Genomic DNA, 17,722 nt, shown 5'->3' with positions numbered 1-17,722 from the left:
AGCCTCTTCCCTGCCCATCCTAAAAAAGAATGATACGTACTATAAACTGAATGTTTGTGTCCCCCAAAATTCATACACCGAAACCCTAAATCCCAATGTGATGCGATAGTATTTGGAGATGGGACCTTTGGGAGGTCATGATGGTGGGCTCTCTTGAATAGCGTTAGTGCGCTTAATGAGACATAGAAGAGCTTGCTTCTCTCTCTTCTCTCTTCTTCCTCTTCCTCCTCCTCTTTCTCCTCTTCTTCTCTCTCTCGCCCTCTCTTCTTTCTTTCACCTTCCCCTCCAACCCCACCCCATGTAAGAATACAGTAAGAAGGCAGCCATCTGCAAGTCACCAGACACCAGACGTGCCAGCACCTTGACCTCTGACTGCCAAGCTTCCAGAACTGTGAGAAAAACAAGTAGTTTTTAGGCAGCGCACAGTGGCTCACGCCTGTAATCCCAGCACTTTGGGAGGCCAAGGCGGGCGGATCATAAGGTCAAGCGACCAAGACCATCCTGGCCAACATGGTGAAACCCCATCTCTACTAAAAATACAAAAATTAGCTGGGCGTGGTGGCATGTAGCTATAGTCCCAGCTACTCGGGAGGCTGAGGCAGGAGAATCGCTAGAACTCGGGAGGCAGAGGTTGCAGTGAGCTGAGATCGCACCACTGTACTCCAGCCTGGGTGACAGAGCAAGACTCCGTCACCAAAAACAAAAAAACAAAACCAGTTTTTTAATAACAGAGACTTATTAGTCAGTAAGTCTGAGAAGTGGCTGGAAAGCCTCAATCTTTCTACACATCCAGAGTGTTACCTATCAAACATCAACAATTATCTGCAGAACAAATGCAAACTAAGTTCTTTTCACACAAGATGACTTGAAGGTTATGTAGAAGACTTTATGGAAATCCTCCATCCATAAAACGTTTGAGCATTCCCGAGGGGAAATGCTGTAACATGCCAAAACAAACCCTACCAAGTGGTTTTATGGCACTTATGTTCAGTCCCATAAAGAGCAACTCAGTCCTACGTGAGAGGACTCAGGTCTCTTCCAAGTTCATTGAGCTGCTGCAGTACAGAACCAACTGCACAGACACGTGTTCAGCTTTGTGAAATCTGTATAAAAACTTTTATGTACAATAATTTTAACTTTATGCATTTTTTAAATAGAAAAACAAACATTAAATACTAATTAACATCAAGTTTGTGAGTTACAAAAAAATTTTTTAACTGTTTTTAAAAAATAGTGTTAGATGCCAGGCAGTGGCTACATTACTGGAATGATAAGCACTTATCATTAACAATTTATTCATTTATTCAAGAAACACTGATCAAGTAGGGAGAGTCTTTTCATCAAATATCTACTGGGCATCTATTCTCTGCCAGGGCTTGAGACTAGTAAACTAAGGCATCGTTTATATGTTTAGGAGAATAGTAAAGGTGGCATCTATAAATGGAAGAGTTGAATTCAAAAACTGGAGTGCAGTGCAGTTTGGAAGCCTCTCTAAGGCAACTCAAGGAGGCTGCGGACCTACGAGACCTCAGAGCAAAGCTAATATTATTAATATATCTTTTATCACTTGAGAAAAATATAGTTACCAGTTGTCTGCCAAATTTCAAAATGCAATTTGGAGTTTTAAAATATATATAATCAAATGTACACAACAAATTCCAATTTTTTAAACAAGACAAGGAAAACTAAATAGAAATATTAATGTTTCATCAGAGGCAAGCTTGAATTCAAATAACAGAAAAGTTGACAAATACTCTTAAAAATCTAAATTAAGGCCAGGCATGGTGGCTCACACCTGTAATCCCAGCACTTTGGGAAGCCAAGGCGGGTGGATCACGAGGTCAGGAGATCGAGACTGTCCCGGCTAACACGGTGAAACCCTGTCTCTACTAAAAAATACACACACACAAAAAAAAATTAGCCAGGCATGGTGGTGGGCGCCTGTAGTCCCAGCTACTCGGGAGGCTGAAGCCAGGGAATGGTGTGAACCTGGGAGGCGGAGCTTGCAATGAGCCGATCGCGCCACTGCACTCCAGCCTGGGCGACAAAGCGAGACTCCATCTCAAAAAAAAAAAAAAAAAAAATTTAAGGGTGGACGACAGACAATCAAACCAAACACATAGCCTACAGTAAGATGTCTGCTGTAGGTTACCTGTAAGTTACCTGTAGATATTCAGATTGCTCTAGTTTCAGAGAATTCACAACATGCAACAATAAGTATATGAAAAATAGTCAGGGTGAATCCTTACTCTTCATTCTTTTTTCAGAGATGGGGTCGGGGGGTGTCTCAGTGAGAATCCTTACTCTCTTTTTATTTTTTTTTAAAGATGGAGTCTCACTGTGTTGCTCAGGCTAGAATGCAGTCACTATTTACAGGTGCAATCACAGCACACTACAGCCCCAAACTCCTGGACTCAATCCTTACTCCTGCCTCAGCCTGCCAAGTAGGTGGACTATAGGCACGAGACACTATGTCTGCCTCTTTCTCTTTCCGACTCAAGAGATTACAGATGACCACCCTGTATTCCCTCACTTTAAAAAACCTCTGGAAGAGGAGCTATTTTTGTAGGAGGAGGTCTAATTCAGACACAGCCATCCCACATCCTGGATGTCTTTACCTTCCTCCACTCCCGCACCCACTCCCACAAAGCACTTCAGCTTTTACCTGCTCCTCATCAAGTCAAGGGTGAATCTGGTGCAGAAGCCAAATAAAAAATTCAAGATTGGTGTTTGTAAGGCAAGGGGTGATAAACATATTTTGTAATTCTAAAGATGAAGGGAAGAATAGCGCACATTTTCTATATATTCAGTACTCATCTTTTCATCTTTATTTTACAGCTCTATGATTAATTGCCCTGCTTTGCTTAGAAATGCCTCTGTCAGAATAAAATCTGAGTCTTTTATAAACTGTTCTTTTCTGAAATATTATCCCCTCTATTAGTATAAATGTTTCAATATTTTTATTAGGATATTGGGGAGGTATAGCACTTGGGGAATTCATTGTTTGCTTTTTGACTGCCTTTGACTTAATGTAGTCTAAAATATAAAAATAAAAGGGAAAAGTGCATAGCTTGCAGATTTGCACTATCTCAAAGTGCACTTCTCTTAAAGTAGATGCAGAGATTTTCTAACAGAGTACATTTTTGATCAAATGGTTTACACGCAACACAAAAACAGTTCTAGGTAAGAGGTAAGGGGACTGACTAGGAAAGAAATAGAAAGAGAGACAAACTGATTGTACATTCACAGAATTTAAAACACAGAAGGACGTCAGACACCAGATAGTCCAATATTTTGTGTTGCAGAAAACACTGACCCTCAAGATGAACCCTCAAAATGAGTATCACTGTCAAATAGGTCTGGGAGTCACTGAATATTACATATTACACCTTCTTTCAGATATATAGAGTGAACATTCAGTTACTAAATGTTCTAAAAGTCCTGCAACTCAAAAAAAAAAAAAACATTTTTAATCCAGTTTTTTCTTCCTGCAATATCCCGCAGAACCAGTTTTTTTTTCCTTACAGGCCCTCCTTTGGAAGTGCTGATCTTATGCAATCATTTTGAGGAAACTGAGGTTCAAAGAAGTTAACTGGCTTGGCCTAAAACCTACCACTAATTGGTGGTTGATAATTCAGCAAACAGCATGATGAGAGTTTAGATGAAAGTGGGAAACAAGTAAAGATCTCAACATCTTTCCTTTCCACCCACACCTTACAAGGAAAAAGTTACCTCCTCTATTTCCCCATCTCAATCCCCTTGCTTGGACTCATATTCCCCCAGCTTTCACTTGCCTACTGGAAGAGGATGTTACCTAGCTCAGATTCATTCATTAAGGAGCATGACTTCTTCCCCTCACGGAAGCCTTTTAACAGTGATCTTCCAAGGCTGAATCAAAGACTTGCCAAAGGAGTGGCTTTGAAGCTGGGAGTGGCAGAAATTTGGAAGATAATTTAAGGCAGATGGATGTTTTTCATTCTCCTCAAATTTGTTCATTTTAGGGATTTCTCTGATAGGACAGGAATCAGATAGGATCGAAAAGTTTTTTTTTAATCTATTATAAAGTAGATGATACTTTATTAAAAGTCCTTTAGCTCCTTCTTCTCTGCCCACTCTTCCTTTCCATTTTCCACGTTCGATCTTATTCAGTACACTGCTTCTCCAGAAGAGATCTTAAACCCACATGCAATGCCAGAACCGCCCAGAAGCTATACGAAATGAGTTTGCTCGCTATGGCACTGGACCTTTCTTGAATTTGCATGTCCTAGCTGAAAACTGTCTCCTCTAGCACAGATCTCTCCTAGACAGTTCCCAACTGAGAAGAAAGTACCATTATAGACAGCACATGTCTTTAAAATGCTATTCTATCTCTGAAATGCAGAAAGTTGAGTCATTTAGAAAGTTGAGTCACCAAATAGCTTTGGTGAGAAACATTTTTTTGTACCATGTTGATTTTTGCTTGCCTGGTTCACCTTACCAAAGAATAACAACATTGGCAACAGGAGGAGTTAAACCCTGAGTCATTTATCAGGACTGTGGGGAGCTGATGCTGGTCTGGCCACCTTTCACCTGGTGCTCCTTAAAACAACATTTTAAGCCAGTTGGCTGTGATTCTAATCTATGGGAATGAACAGAAAGAACATTGGCCATTAGAGATTAAACAGATCTAGCCTTGTCTATTTCTTTGTTTAAAAAATACCAGCCCTAACTATGCACATTATTCCCTTCCACAAATAGGAGGCCATATGGGAGACCATTGATGAAAGAGTTTTTCAGTAGCATAGAAGAACAGTGTACATCTTTATACATAGTAAATTTGCTATATTGGACTCTGGTTTACTCTAGTAAGATAAGGATCAAATACATTCAACATATGCTGTATCCGTAACTGGGTAGCCACCATGTGACACGGAGAAAAAGAATATCATTAAAATAATAAAGAAATCAAACATGAATAATTAAATCTGTGTGATAAAATGGGGAATGATTATTTTCTTCCTTAAACTTTTGTGTTTTTTAAAAATAGAAATTACCTACTGATAGGGTTTGGGTGTTGTATCCCATCCAAATCTCATGTTGAAATGTGATCCCAAGTGTTGAAGGTGGGGCCTAGTATTTGGGTCATGGGGACATATCCTTCATGAATGGTTTGGTGCCTTCCCCAGGGTAAGGGTAAAAATATCATAACTAACTTTCCAAAGTCCTAGGTCATGGGCAACTCAGGGCTTAGAGTCTGTTTTGTGAATACCCTCAATACCTAAAAGGTATTCATTATAAGGACACAGTGGCAGAGTAGAGTCTCTAAGAAGAATGTGTATAGCTTGTGGTATTCATTTGTTCTTCCTGGACATCCAGGGACCAAAATTAGGAGACAGTTTGTCATATAATGCAAAACCTATCCCTTCCATCTAAACCAATCTGCTATGGCTTCCCTGTGATCCCTCCAAATTTCAGATGTGGTCAATGTGGTAGTATTAAGAGATGGGACTTTCAAGAGGTGATTACACATGAGGGCTCCGCCCTTGCAAATGGGATTAGGGCCTTATAGAAGAGGCTTCTTCACATGGCCTTAACTCACTTGCTCTTCTGTCTTTCCCTGTGTGAGGACACAGCAACAAGGTGTCATCTTAGAAGCAGAGAGACTGTGCTCTCACCAGCCAGTGCTTTGATCTTGGACTTCTCAGCCTCAGATATCTGAGAAATAAATTGTTTGATATAAATTTCCCAGTCTCAGGTATTCTGTTATAGTAGCACAACGAGTCTAAGATGCAATCCTTTGTGACTCCCCCCAGATCTTTACAGCTTTTCTCTGTGAAAGGCATTATTCTATTCAGCATATTGACTGAGGGCTTACTTTAATAAATAATAATAATAAATGCAAAGCATTATGTTCATGCTGGCATCTGTGAGAAATAAGACTAAAAATACAGGTAACAAAGAAGAGAATGTATAGAATGTAACAAAGAATATGTTAGTACAAAATACAGGTATACGTAAAAGAGCAAAATTTACACTGATGAGGGAATTAGGAGAAAAGGCGTCTTTGGGGAGGCTGCATTGAACTAGGCTTTGAAGGATGAGAAGCATTGTCAATTGTGGAATAATGGATGGAAGGACACCCCGACCAAGGACACACCTGACTGAGAACAAATCACAACTGCTGCAAAACTTTTTGTGAATTCACTCAGGTAGTTCTTTTAATTCAGATTGGGAATCTGAATTAAAAGAACTCAATAAAAGAAAATTCTCCTATGAAGTTATACATAAAAGAAAAACCATGTACTTCTAATACCATTCCTTTGATCTTCCATGAAAAGCCACTATATAAACACAGGCTATTACTTCTTTAAAGTCAGTATTTTTAAGTGGCAATATTTTTAGAACACTTGAAAGTGAACTTTTTTCTCCAAGATTGAAAATTTTCTAAGAAATTAAATGTATTCCACATGGCGAGTCAAAGAACAGTGAAGATCTATATAGCAAGAAAATATATTCTGGGGGGATGTGCTACACCTTTTAAATTATTTATTAGAGGCCTCATGTTCTTAGAAGACAAGAATTCTTGAATGTTTAATTATTTTAGTCTATATACCAATATTATGCCACACTTTCAGTTAATCAAAGCAATTTTATTAGATCAGCATTAATGGGCAGTTTTAAGTGTCAAAAAACATATGTTGGTTCCTACTCATCTGGGAATTGAGTGAAGCCTTTTGATTTGTACAGTTGAAGCAAATGATGCCCAGTGGGTGACCTACTGGCTAAAGTCAGCCAGCTAGTTAATGGTGTAGCCGCTAAAACTGGAGGAAACTAAATAACTTGCCCAAGGTCACACAGGTAGCAACTGGTGGAGGCAGAATTACACCACAGGAGAGCCCAGACCTCCAACCTTCCCTCTACATTGCCTCTCTGCCAATGGAAAATTAACATAATCTCTCACAAGCAGGTAGAGTCCTGTGGATGAAAAATCATGCAAGTAAAAGTAGAGAGTAATAAATGCTGTTATTATAAGTGCAGGTAAAGGATTATATTATCTAAAGTTCTGTAGCAGCATAAAAGAACTAATATTTCTAGATATCTTCATAGAAATTTAAGTAATGTGTACATCTGGGCTAATATGTTACACTACAAGGTACTAAAAATTGTGTTTAAAATAACCTTTATTTCTCCTGCTTTTTTAGGTCATAAAAATATTAAATATTTTTTGAAAATGTTTACCCAAAATCCTACTCCAAAAACACACTAACTGCATTGTTATTTAATCACCTGGAATGCTTAAATGTACTTTGTTGGTAGTTCAAGTAGCAATAATGATTTCCCAAAAAAGGCAGAAATAGTAGGACAATCCTGGGTTTACGAATTCCTACATCTATGGCTGAGAACAAGTCACAACTGCTGCAAAAGTTGTTGTGAATGCATTCGGTTAGGTGATCAGGAATCGGAATTACAAGAATTAAATAAAAATTCTAGCAAAAGATGAAGATTTTACACCCAATACTTTCATTTTGCCTAACAATCCATTATGTGGTAATTACTCACGCATACATCTAAACACTTTTGAACCTATTTTTAATTTTACTTTGCATCCTCTTGTCCAGAGAATAAGGATGAGCAGGTGGGAATGCAGGACAGGAGGTAGGGGTATTACATAGTCTGACCTTATTGCTTTCTGTCTAAAATCCCTTATTTTCAGATATCAACAGATGTATTCTAGTTCTAGTTTTTAATTTGTGAAAAATAATGCAAATTCACTCTACTTGTAACTGTGCATGAGAATTTGACTTCGGGTATCTGTCTAGCTGTTTTATTGTAGCAACCCGATAAAAACGTCACAGTAACAAGTTACAGCTATGACTGTAATTGGTAGCCTGGTTGAAAACTAAAATTACCTGATGGGACATCATGCTTAGGGCTTCCCTGAGGTCCATGATTCTGGAAACTGGGCACATCCCCTATAAGACCCTGGAAGCTTTGTCTATGGAGTTACAGGAGATATCAACTCCTAGGGGAATGAGGCTTCTAAGCCAGGATGGCTCCAGCACCTGTCCAATATGGATCTCATCTCTTCACACCTGAGCCGTGGACCATTTCAAAAACTCCCTCAAAGAGAAGCACCTGATGGCAAGCCGGAGTTCTTGCCCTATGGCCTTCTGGTTATACGTAGTCTTTGGGTTGGTCTATGTTAGTCTTGGAGTCAGATTAGTTAAAGAAGACTCTCTAGTAGGCGGTGGCCTTCATAATGTATACACAAGGTCCTATCCCTTGAGCCTTTATCTTCCAAGCCAGAGTTCTCTTTACATTCTGTCATCAGAAAATAGCTACTTTCCCTAAGTCCTCACTCAAAATCCTGGGCACTGGCTTGACCACGTTATTGCTCTTATCCAATTCCTCCCTATCTGTCTTTCTTGAAAATGACAATAAGGGTTGCATGTTATAACAATATATACCAGATTTTATGTAAAAACAACATAAAATTTTCTGTTCTTCTGCCAAGACTCCTTCTGACAATACCAGGGATATTACTGAATAATTTGACTACAGTGCCTTATTAAGCTAATATTGGAGAACAATCTACAATGACTCCTAGTTCCCTTCTGGGGATCAGGTGTTAATATTTGTCTTAGTTCACCAGGCTGCTATAATAAAATGCCTTAGCCTGGGTAATTTACAAATAACAGAATTTTATTGCTCACAGTTCTGAAGGCTGAGAAATCCAAGATGACAATACCAGCAGATGTGGTGTCTGGTGAGGGCTCATTCTCTGCCTCATGGATGGCACCTTGTTGCTGTGTCCTCACATGGCAGAAGAGACAAGGGAGCCCCTTTTAACCTCTTTTATAAAGGCACTAATCCCACTCATGAGGGCTCTGTCCAACAGGCCCCACCTCTATGATACTATTACATTGGGGATTATGTTCCAACACATAATTTTGGAGGTATGCCAATATTCAGACCACAGTAATATTCAATTGTTAATATTTAATAGTTTGTGGTATAAACCACTCTTTAAAAATTCTAGCTTATCAAGAAGCATCAGCCAAAAAATAAAAGAAGCTGACATGGTTGCAGAGAAAAGGGAACTTTTCTACACTGCTGGTGGGATTGTAAATTAGATCAGCCACTGTGGAAAGCAGTTTGGCAATTTCTCAAAGAACTTAAAACAGAATTACCACTTGACCCAGCAATCCCATTATTGGGTATATACCCAAAGGAATACAAATTGTTCTACATAAAGACACATGACTGTGTATGTTCACTGCAACACTATCCATAATAGCAAATACATGGAATCAACCTAAATGCTCATCAGCAGTAAACTGGATTTAAAAAATGTGGTACATATACACCATGGAATACTATGCAGCCATAAAAATGAGATCACGTACTTTGCAGCAACATGGATGAAGCTGGAGGCCATTATCCTAAGTGAACTAACCCAAGAACAGAAAACCTAATACCACATGCTCTTCTAAGTGGGAGCTAAACATTGAGAACACATGGACACAAAGAAGAGAACAACAAACACTGGGGTCTACTTGAGGGTAAAGGGTGAGAAGAGAGTGAGGAATGAAAAATTACCTATTGAGAACTATGCTTATTTCCTGGGTGAGGAAATAATCTGTACACCAAATCCCTGTGACATGCGATTTACCTATATAACAAACCTGTGTATGTACCCCGAACCTAAAATACAAGTTTTTTTTTTTAAAGGGGGCCAGAGCTAACTGGGATTATATACACTGGTGTCCGCAGTGGGAGAAAAAGATGATGAACCCAAGCCAAAGGCTGAAAGAGAGATAAAATCCAGAGCCATGGAAAAAAACAAAACACCAGCCCCAAAGCACAAAACAAACTGAAATGAGAGATGGATGCAAGTGGCAGGAGCCGGATCAAAACTTGAGAATAAGCCAGAGGATCCCAGATGACCAGCACAAACCACTTTTGTGGCCCAGGGGTCATATAATACAAAGACTACCAGGATAACTTACAGAGAAACAAACTAAAACGTGAGTGAATCATACGACCTCAGAGGATACAACGGGCCCTAGAAACTGTTCTTATTTCAAATTTCTACACGCCTATCAGAGTTTTTAATCCTTTCATTCAATTCAAAACATTCCAACGTATTTACTGGGAGAGTCTTCTGCTAGACGCCAAGGCAAGCACTACACAGTCAGAAAGGAAAGAAAAGAAACAGATTCAGTGCCTGTTCTCATAGCACTTACAGTCTAGAAAGAAATCAGCATTGCTTCTATAACTTTGTTCTTCGAATTCTAAGAGATACGGCAAAAATGAAATCTTTTTACATTTTCTAGTTCTATATTAAAAAGCACAGGTGTTCATCTTCAACCACATTTTTTCCTAACACCAAACACACACACACACACACAAAAAGTTATTTCAACATGCTGCCCTTTTTACATGGGGAATTCAGAGGGGAGAAAAAGGCAAAATTTTCAACTACAGATTTTCAGAAGACATAGAAATAATAATCAAATGAGCTTTCTTTCTATTAAGACTACATGAAACCTGAGGTCATAATACTAAATCTTATTTTCATAATGTTTTGTCTTCTGAGAATATGTGTTGAATGTAGAAAATTTGGAGAACACAGGTAAAAGAAGATAATAAAAGTCACTTCCAATCCCATATTATTTAGAGAAAGTCACTGTTAATATTTTGATGTATTTCTTTCCACACAGATGAACAAATAGAGAGGATTTATTTATATAAACTTATTCAGCCATATATATTTTTAAAATAGCATCACATTAATACAGAGTTTTACATCCTACACTTTTTCTAACATTGACTTTAACTTGGTGGACACATGTTTTTTTAGAGAGCTGAGAGACTACTAGCCAGCTATGTTGTCTGCTGATGGGAACAGAATTTAAAACTATCTCCTATAAATGTTCTTGGGATTGCTTTTTCCAAGTACACTTATCTTCAATCTTCCATTTTGACTTTAATCTTCTATTATTTTTCTTCTTATTTAGATTGTCTTTTAAGTTATTTCTATAGTTCAACTTTAGCAGCTTGGTTTTTACTTACCATAAGAACTACATATCACCCATAAGCATTTATAAAAGTGTTAAATTAGACCATCCCCAAACTACTTCCTGGAAGAGGCTATTTGTCCACTCAGAGATATACCTATTGATCTCCATTTTTTGTTTCTTGTTTCCTTAGCCAATTTCCCATTCATAAGAAAAGGTCATGAATGAGGAGGGAACTGGAATCGGAAACCTGGTTAGGCTTTCTGAAACATTAAAATATATTTCCTGCAACACTTAGCAACAAACATATAGTCATGTATCACTGAACAATGGAGATATGTTCTGAGAGAGCCATCATTAGGTGATTTTGTCACTGTGTGAACATCACAGAGTATATTTACACAAGCCTAGATGTATAGCCTACTACACACCTAAGTTATATGGTATAGCCTTTTGTTCCTAGGCTACAAACCTGTGCAGTATGTTATTGCACTAAATACTACAGGCAACTGTAACACAATAGTAAGTATGCGTGTATCTAAACATAGAAAAGGTACCATAAAAATACGGTATAAAAGAAAAAAGATACACCCATATACACTTACCATGAATGGAGCTTGCAGGACTGTAAGTTGCTCTGGGTGAGTGAGTGAGTGGCAGGTGAGTGTGTGGGTAGTGGAAGTGAAGGCTGAGGACATTACTGTAGACTACTATAGGTTTTATAAATATTACACTTAGACTACCCTAAATTTATTTTAACATTTTTTCTTTCTTCAATGATAAATTAACCTTAGTTTACTGTAATTTTTTTATTTTACAAACTTTTATGTTTTAACTTTTTGATTCCTTTGTAATAACACTTAGCTTAAAACACAAACACATGGTACAAACATATTTTCTTCAAATCCTTATTCTGTAAGCTTTTTTTCTATTAAATGAAAACATGTTTTAAACTTTTTTGTTAAAAACTAGGACATAAACACACACATTAGCCTAAGCCTACGCAGGGTCAGGATCATCAATATCACTGTCTTCCACCTCCACCTCTTGTCCCAGGGGCAGTAATATGCATGGAGCTGACATCTCCTATGATAACAACGCTTTCTTCTGGAATACCTCCTGAAGGACCTGCCTGAGGCTGTTTACAGTTCACCTTTTTAAAAAAAATTTGTAAGTAGGAGTACTCTCTAAGATAATGATAAATCACATTAACAGTAAATACATAAATCAGTAACATAGGTGTTTAATATCATTCTCAAGTATTACGTACCGCACATAATTGTACGTGCTATACTCTTCTAAGACTGGTAACACAGTAAGTGTGTTTACACAAGCATTAGCACAGGTGAGTAATGTGTTGTGCCACGACATCACCACGGCTCAGATGTCAGTAGGTGATAGGAATTTTTCAGCTCCACTATACTCGTATGGGACCACCATCAATATAACCAGTGCATTCTTGACCCAAACATTGTTATGAGGTACGTGACTGTATTTTCCTTCTTTAACTCTAATATGTCAATCCGCCTTCTTCAGAAAAAAAAAAAAAAAAAAATAGTTACTTGCTGTAATCTGTGTTTACTTTGAATATCCATTTCCCAATCATCCACAGGGACACAGGTCTGGTTTCTTGGCCTCCAGTCTTTCTGGAAACCCTCCCCCTGACTGGAGCCCCCAAGGACACCAGTCAATCCCCCAGATTGCTGTCACGTACACACCAGGCTTCTTCAATATACTTAGGTGAAGGCCATCTAGTCTTGGTGATTTATCTGTAATTAGTCTGCTGATTAGGTCTGGAATATCCTCAGCACTTGCCCCTTCTTGATCTATTACCTCCAATGTGTTTATTGCTTGAGAAAGCCTGGGTGGAGGAATATTACTCAGCAAAAACAGAAGCAAAGAATTCATTTACACTCTGTTTTATCTCTTTTTATCTCCCAGTACATGTTTGGGATGATGAAAGATGAGTAGTTCCACAATCCTCATTTCATAGTATTTAAGGGACTTTCATTATTGTTTTGGAAATCCATTGCAAGGATTTTTTTTTTTAACAAATTCACTTTTGATTACCCCATTTCTAGTATGCCTGAGATCTGTTGCCCTTCATAAGGTCAACTTAATAAACTGACCCTTCAAATTTTCCTTTTTCATTACATGTATCCAGGTAAGCTTTCTTTTTCTTTACTTTCCCTATGTGTTTTCCCTATGAGTTTAGTGTTTTACAGAGCTTGGGTACAAGACTTGTTTTTCTCATCACTTTTGGGTTCCTATAAGGTAATTCATATGCTTCCCACTTTCTTATGGGTAAATTAAGTATTTCTTTTCATTTCTTCCTTAACATATCAGCATTGAATTCCCTTTTAGAGACTGATTATACTCTTGATGTCCTTCTTTGGAGTCCCCTCTTCCATTAGAAGACTTAATTGAATTGAAACACATATCATTCATCATTACATGCTGCAATCTGTGTTACATCTGGTAGGCACTCTAAACATTTCCTGAAAGAATGTATGATACCAACAGCTAAAAATAACGGGGCATTTGGTAGGTGTCAGGTCCCATCCCAAGCATTTTAAATGCATTGTGTCATTAGATTTCAGGCACCAGACGGTAAACTTCATTGGCAAGGAGTTTGCACATGTATCCCTAGCATCTAGAGCAGAGCTGGTACATAATAGGCAATCACTAAATATTTGCTGCATGAATAAATTTTAAAAACTGCATGAGGTGGGTGCATTACTCATGATTTACACATAAGAAAACTAAAGCACAGAGAAGTTCAATCATTTTTTGAAGTCCCACAGTATATGTGAAGACAAGACTTGAATCCAAAGCCCACATACTTAACCAAGACTTATTACTAGTAAGCTCAACACTTAACCACATTATTGCAAATGAAATTAATCTCATTTATAAACAATATGCAGTGACACAAGTAAATATTGTAAGCAATCATTTTCCAAGAAAAGATTCGCAAATGATGAGCCCTTAAAAAATAATCAGATAGGCAGATATCTGTACACTTCTTATTGCTAGCTTTGAAAGTAAAAATATGATTTCTCTTTAACCAATGTCTTCTGCTACATTTGCACACTAGTCAGTGAGGATTTCAGGACTTCTGATAAGTGGGTGCTTTCTGTGTTTCCAGAGTAGTTCTGATTTTATTTAAGTCATCTATTTTGTCAATTCTTTTTAAAATAAGAATCGCACTAATGAGATATTCATTTATTGTTTCTATTGTTAATCGTCTTCAGAGCTTATAAGGAGTGTGTTTGTAAAATAGGAGACTTACATATTTCTCACACATCTCTCCTACTGTTACTTGGTTTTTCTGAAACATTTACCATTAGGACATCGTCCTTCAAGGTTTTGATTATATGTACCTTTAACAACTCATTAGCAAAAATAACCTATCTCTTTGAAAAGGGTAGCTCTTTAAAACTATTCCTAGTTTTCACCTTAAATCTTTATCAGCCCTCACCTTAGTGGGAGCTAAATGATATTTAGCAGACAGCAAAGCCTTTTGGGGATGATTCATAACAGTCCCTCAAGCTATGGGTTAAACAGTAAAAAGAGATGCAGAAATCAGAAGTAGGTAAACAACAAAGAAGTAGGTAAACACCAAAAAGGAAGGAAGGAAGGGAAGGAGTGAGGGAGGAAAGAATTTGAAAAACACTTGACTTTGAACTCTGCTATTGATCTTGGAAAAGTCCATCTTTGAAAGCCTCAGTTGTTTCATCTGTGAAATGGGGATGATAAAGATACGATTTCCTCAGACACTTTAATAGTAGATTTCAATGTGCCATATAAACTATCCAGTATGATACAACACATGGTATGGTTTTTTACTTGATATTATTTGCCTAGAATCAGCCCCATTTATGCATTATGTACTATAAACATTCACCTTACAAAGACTGTCAACAGCTTCAGAGTGTAGCTTCATCAATTGTCTGTCTTAATTGGTCTGGAAGCATTTCCATTATTTTTAACCCAAGGAACCAATTCACAATTTTTAACAAGCTTTTTGTGCCTACAAGCTCAGAAAGCTTACTGTGTGCTCTCAGGACTCGAGTTCTATAAACCTCTATTTAAACAAGGAAGACTCTTTTAAGTCCTGTTTCAGTCTGGTGCCTTTGGTCGAGGTGAAAACTAAAATTGAAAACAGATGTTTTACATTTAAATGGGTTTAACATAAATGTGCATTAAGCCATTTCATGGGCGATTGCACAAATACCTTTTGCAAACTTGGTACACGTGAGCGCATATACAGTAACCATTAATGTCTTCTAGAGAAATAAGGTGCAGATCCAAAATTTTAAACAGCTAGCTCGAGTTCCTCTCACTCGAAAGAAAATGTAATGGCTTTAAGGGAATTGCTCTAATAATATCATGGCATCTGCAATGGCTGGCCAGAGCAGAGCAGAACAGAGTGTATGTCACCGCAAGTCAATTTAACAAGAAATAAGCTTCCCCCTGGAGAATCTAAACTCCCTTGCCTCCCAGAAAGAAAATTGAATTTTGGAGGTCACACCTTGGGTAGGTTACCACAGAAAGAAGCTTAACATTCTTTTTGTCTTATGCTGTGGGAGGTCAACGCTGTTCTTCCAACAAGTGACTACCAAAGACCCTCTTCCATCCCCCCCCATTCTCTCCCCCCATCCCATTATAACAAGTCTTTGGAGTCCTCTAGGAAACGGGATGTGATTGTGACACTTGAAAATGCCAAGGACCACACCGAAGGCAATCATGATCAAACACCAAGTTTTGAGCCCCGCAATGAGGAGCAGGGCAGATACTGGAGCGGGAGAGGGGACTGGAGGAGGGCGACGGCAGAGATAGTGAGGATATGGTGGGGGTCAGAGCGAGTCAGACCGTCAGCGAGCTTTAGGTTGTAACTGAACGCTTAGCCAAATGTGAATCAACCGAACTGCTGTTACCAGAGAGAAAAACAGGTCGCCAAGTCAAGCCCAGGCCAAATCCCAACTCTGTGGGTGGATGGCTGAATGGCCTAGCGTGGTCTTGCAGCGGCGGGGAGGTACCCCCAGCACACTGCACCTCCCTCAGAGGCTCCGGGTGGGCGCAGCCCGGCCACAGCCACCGCCCCCCGCCCCGCAGCAACATGTGGGGTGCTGCCAGTCCGCCACCCGGGAACTCCCTCCGGCTGGAGTTCCTGGTGGACGCATGCTGGGCAGTGAGAAGATGCTGAATTACTCCTGGGAAAGGTTCCTCCAGCCTTGAACTCGGCAGCTCCTGACCTTTCCATCCCACCCCCCGCGCGCCAGCCCAACACACACGAGTACACACGCCCCCCTGGACCCGTCCAGGCTGCGCGCGGGACTCTCTGCCCACTTGGGGCAAAAAAACGCCGGAGGCCGGGACCCCAGTTCCTCTGGCCCCAGGGGGTTGCCCTAGCATCGGGTAGTTCCAGCGACTCAGCGCACTCCCTGGCTTCGCCAGGCCCCGCCTCAGCCGGGGCCGCTGGCACCAACCCGCTGTTCTTTTGTGCTCTCCCGGGAAGCCCGCCTCTACTCACCCGGGCTGCGCGCGGATTCCGGCCGCCAGCTGCAGCTCGCTGCCCCATCCCACGAACACTGCGGCGCCCCCAGAGTGTGCAATGCGGAGCCCCGCCAGCGCGCTGCCGGAGCCCGGGAGCTCAGGGAGGGAGCGCGGAGGAGGGAGCGAGGGAGCGCAGCGGGAAGAGGCGGGGGGCGGCTGGGGGCGCGCGAGCCACTCCCACTCGCGCCGGGCACTGGCCGCCGCCCGCAGTCGCGGCCGGCCCGGCCTCGAGGGCCGCGGAACCAATCAGCACGCGCGGGGGGAGCGGAGCCCTCCCCGGGGCGCGCTCATTGGCCCGGTGCGCGCGACCCAACTCCGGGAGAATCTGCCTGAGCGCTAAGTCTGCAAACTCCGGCCAGCGAGAGCCGATCGCCCCGCGCAGGTGGGGCACCCGGGCGCCGTGCTCCAGGGCGCCGCCCTCCCACCCGCAGGGTGAGCGGAACTGGAGAGATTTGGGACCTTCCCGGGAAGCCTGTTCCCCGTGAGCGTTGGAAGCGGGCAGTGTTTGCTCAGGGTGCACCGATGCCTTCCTGTGCGCGACCCCCTGCGCCTCTCCCTCGCCGCCAGCCTCAGCCGGGCCAGCAGCTGCGTGCGTGGCTGGGGGCCCGGCAGTGTGAAATGACCCTGGCCAATTCTCACTCCCCGCCATCCCCTGGGCCCCAAGAAATCCGCCGGACCGCAGAGCTCAAGAGCGAGTGAAGCTCCGAACCCAGGGCAGGCGGAGACCACTTGACGTTTGCAGTAAAAGACCCAGGCTGCGGGGCGGAGCATGGAGGCGGTGGGAAGAGCCAGGAAGGCAGGTCTTAGGAAGTGGGAATCCGGTTATGGGTTTTGATGCAAAAAAGTCCAGGGCATAATACTGCCACCCTCTGTCCAACCCTTTCTCCAGGTAAAGCCCCTGCAGCCCTCTTGGGACGTATTGGTTTTTCTCTTCCTTGTTGTAAATCGTGTTTGACCCCCCCCGGACGGTTCGATCTAGAGCCTTAGAGTGGAAGTGGGTCATAGTCCTACTCTCCTCTGGGCAGCGCGGGGGGCCGGCGGGGAGCCGGGGTGACCAGGGAAGGTCCCCGGGAAGGCCTGGAGGAAGGACTCCACTGGTATGCCTGGAAACTCGGAACCAGCCTCCCCACCTCCGCCCTGAACTTGGCCTGCAAGGCTACCTT

The 17,722-nt window shown here is 41.1% G+C and overlaps 1 protein-coding gene across 1 annotated transcript in view; it reads right to left on the bottom strand.

The window, feature by feature from the left end:
• LYPD6 (LY6/PLAUR domain containing 6) overlaps positions 1–16,702 on the bottom strand; it is a 142,890-nt gene extending 126,188 nt beyond the window's left edge. The window contains exon 1 of the mRNA XM_055262096.2: positions 16,537–16,702. The gene's annotated coding sequence lies outside the window, so the exon portion shown is untranslated. The remainder of the gene's footprint in view (positions 1–16,536) is intronic.
• Positions 16,703–17,722: the final 1,020 nt, after the last annotated feature.

Source organism: Symphalangus syndactylus, chromosome 22, assembly GCF_028878055.3.
Source record: "Symphalangus syndactylus isolate Jambi chromosome 22, NHGRI_mSymSyn1-v2.1_pri, whole genome shotgun sequence".
NCBI lineage: Eukaryota > Metazoa > Chordata > Mammalia > Primates > Hylobatidae > Symphalangus > Symphalangus syndactylus.
The sequence above is the reverse complement of the archived record's forward strand: the minus strand, read 5'-3'. Positions and strand labels throughout refer to the sequence as shown.